This window comes from Salvelinus sp. IW2-2015, unplaced genomic scaffold, assembly GCF_002910315.2.
Source record: "Salvelinus sp. IW2-2015 unplaced genomic scaffold, ASM291031v2 Un_scaffold2835, whole genome shotgun sequence".
In the NCBI taxonomy this organism is placed as follows: domain Eukaryota; kingdom Metazoa; phylum Chordata; class Actinopteri; order Salmoniformes; family Salmonidae; genus Salvelinus; species Salvelinus sp. IW2-2015.
Window position 1 is genome coordinate 8,463 of NW_019944135.1, and position 2,973 is coordinate 11,435.

General features: G+C 44.1%; 2 long non-coding RNA genes across 2 annotated transcripts in view; one reads left to right on the forward strand and one right to left on the reverse strand.

Moving 5' to 3' along the window:
* LOC139025549 (uncharacterized) overlaps positions 1 to 1,016 on the forward strand; it is a 7,516-nt gene extending 6,500 nt beyond the window's left edge. The window contains exons 2-4 of the long non-coding RNA XR_011477141.1: positions 28 to 162; positions 368 to 459; positions 672 to 1,016. This is a non-coding gene — a long non-coding RNA (uncharacterized lncRNA). The remainder of the gene's footprint in view (positions 1 to 27; positions 163 to 367; positions 460 to 671) is intronic.
* Positions 1,017 to 2,584: 1,568 nt separating this feature from the next.
* Positions 2,585 to 2,959, reverse strand: LOC139025550 (uncharacterized). The gene is made up of 3 exons (XR_011477142.1): positions 2,922 to 2,959; positions 2,782 to 2,837; positions 2,585 to 2,638 (listed from the first exon to the last, which is right to left on the reverse strand). It is a non-coding gene; the product is annotated as an uncharacterized lncRNA (long non-coding RNA).
* Between the last annotated feature and the right edge of the window lie 14 nt (positions 2,960 to 2,973).

Here is a 2,973-nt window from a genome sequence, read left to right on the forward strand (position 1 = left end):
ACTATCTATATTATATCTCTTCACCAGGCCATCGACCTGCTGCCAGCCAACACTCAGATCAGAGAGATCCGTGTGTTCCTAGAGAGTGTTCTGGAGGAGAAGGCTCAGAGGAAACGCTTTGACCAGGTGCTCAAGAGTCTGCTGCAGGCTGAGTTCCTACGGGTGAGCTGAGGGTGTGTGTGTGAGCTGGGGGGTGTGTGTGTGAGCTGGGGATGTGTGTGTTTGTAAGGCTGAGGAAACTCTTTGACCAGGTCCTCAAGAGTTCCTATGGGTGAGAGAGATGGACGTTGTGTGTGTGTTGTTTCTACCCACCTGACGCGGGTGTGTGTGTCGTTTCTACCCACCTGACGCGTATGTGTGTGTTCAGGTCCAGGAGGAGCGTATCTTCCACCAGCAGGTGAAGTGTACCATCTCAGAAGAGAAGACCTGCAGGGTCTGTAAGAAGAAGATGGGGAACAGGTAATACTGGTTTAGTGGTACTTGGTTTACCTGAATCGCCAAGCCATTTGATATATTTACACAATCCCCTTTTAGTACTAACATGAATGCTTTATAAACACCTACAACTAGGTAATATACATTCTGAGTAAGTGATTAACCTCAAGTAAATATGAGGTTAAGGCTCTGTTTATATACTGTTACTGAATCGTCTGTCTGTCTGTCCTGTGCAGCGCCTTCGCCAGGTATCCCAACGGCGTTGTAGTTCAYTACTTCTGCTGTAAGGACCGAGGGGTGTGTCCTATTGAGCAGTGACACCAAAATAGTGCCCTCCTGTGGCCTACATGTTCCTAGCGGCACCCTGGACGGAGGGAGGGCAGGGAGCTGCGTTTGTCTGATACACTTCCACAGCAGCTTGGCGATTCAGCTGGACTCATCTCTGGAACTCTGGCTGCTTCTGTCTGGAACTGTGGAATGCTGTTCCTCTCCCTCCCGATCTCTCTCTCTGTCTCTCTGACTCTCTGTCTCTCTGACTCTCTGTCTCTCTGACTCTCTGTCTCTCTGACTCTCTGTCTCTCTGACTCTCTCTCTGACTCTCTCTGTCTTTCTCTGTCTATCTAAGATTTGAATAAGCTGTATTAGCATGAATGACAAAGCCACTGTTGCTAAAGCGAAGTGAGAATGTAATCAACAATAACAGTAAAAAATAGTAAGAATATTGATGGTGATTAGATAAAGGGGACTAATATATATATATATATACACTACCGTTCAAAAGTTTGGGGTCACTTAGAAATATCCTGGTTTTTGAAAGAAATGCACATTTTTTGGTCCATTAAAATAACATCAAATTGATCAGAAATACAGTGTAGACATTGTTAATGTTATAAATGACTATTGTAGCTGGAAACGGCTGTTTTTTAATGGAATATCTACATAGGCGTACAGAGGCCCATTATCAGCAACCATCACTCCTGTGTTCAAATGGCACGTTTTATCATTTTAAAAGGCTAATTGATCATTAGAAAATCATTTTACAATTATGTTAGCACATCTGAAAACTGTTGGCCTGATTTTAAAGAAGCAATAAATCTGGCCTTGTTTAGACTAGTTGAGGATCTGGAGCATCAGCATTTCCGGGATGCTGGCCTTCTAGGCAGAGTTGCAAAGACAAAGCCATATCTCAGACTGGGAAAAAGAACACAGACATTGGACAGAGGAACTCTGCCTAGAAGGCCAGCATCCCGGAGTCGCCTCTTCACTGTTGACGTTGAGACTGGTGTTTTGCGGGTACTATTTAATGAAGCTGCCAGTTGAGGACTTGTGAGGCGTCTGTTTCTCAAACTAGACAACTCTAATAGTACTTGTCTGCTTGGCTCAGATTGTGCACCCACGGGGCCTCCACTCTCTTTCTATTGCCTGGTTGAGAGAGCAGTTTGCGCTGTTTGTGAAGGGAGTAGTACACAGCGGTCACGAGATCTTCAGTTTTCTTGTCAATTTTCTCTCATTGAATACCTTTATATTACTCAACAAGAATAGACTGGAGGAGCTTCTCCAGATGAAAGTATTTGTTTCTTAAGCATTTTGAGCCTGTAATCGAACCCACACATGCTGATGCGTACACTATCTATAGTTGAGGCAGTTTATTGCTTCTTTCATCAGAAGAACAGTTATTTCAGCTGTTGGCTAGACATAATTGGAAAGGGTTTCTAATGATCAATAGTCTTTTAAAATGAATAAACTTGGATTAGCAACACAATGTGCCATTGGAATACAGGAAGTGATGGTTGCTGATAATGGGCCTCTGTTAGGCCTATGTAGATATTCCAATTAAAAACAGCCGTTTCCCAGCTACAATAATCATTTACAGCATTAACAATGTCTATACTGTATTTCTGATCCAATTTGATGTTATTTAATGGACAAAAAATGTGTGTTTCTTTCACAAAACCAAGGATAATTTCTAAGTGACCCCAACTCTCTCGAAACGGTGGATGTAGTATATATAATATGTATTAGAAGATAATTGATGTGAGGATGAGGTGGTTGGTGAATGGGGACGGAAGGTGACATAGCAATGGTTTCAATGTACCTATTCTGCCCCAACAACCCCTTCTACGCTGTACCTATTCTGCCCACCCAACCCCTTCTACTCGTACTATTCTGCCCCAGCTACCTGTACCTATTCTGCCCTTGCTACCTGTACTATTCTGCCCACAATCCCTCTCTACCTGTCCTATTCTGCCCCATTCTGCCTCTTCGCTCGAGACGACCCGCTACCTGTATCCTATTCTGCGCCCCACAACATGTGTATACTGTACCTATTTCTGCCCGGGCAGCTACGTGCTATCTGTACCTATTCTGGCTCTGCTACCTGTACCTATTCTGCCACACAACCCCTTCTTAGGCTGTACCTAATTCTGCCCAGCTACCTGTACCTATTCTGCCCACTACCTGCTATCTGTACTATTCTGCCCAGCTACGTGCTATCTGTACCTATTCTGCCCCTGCTACCTGTACCCTATTCTGCCCACA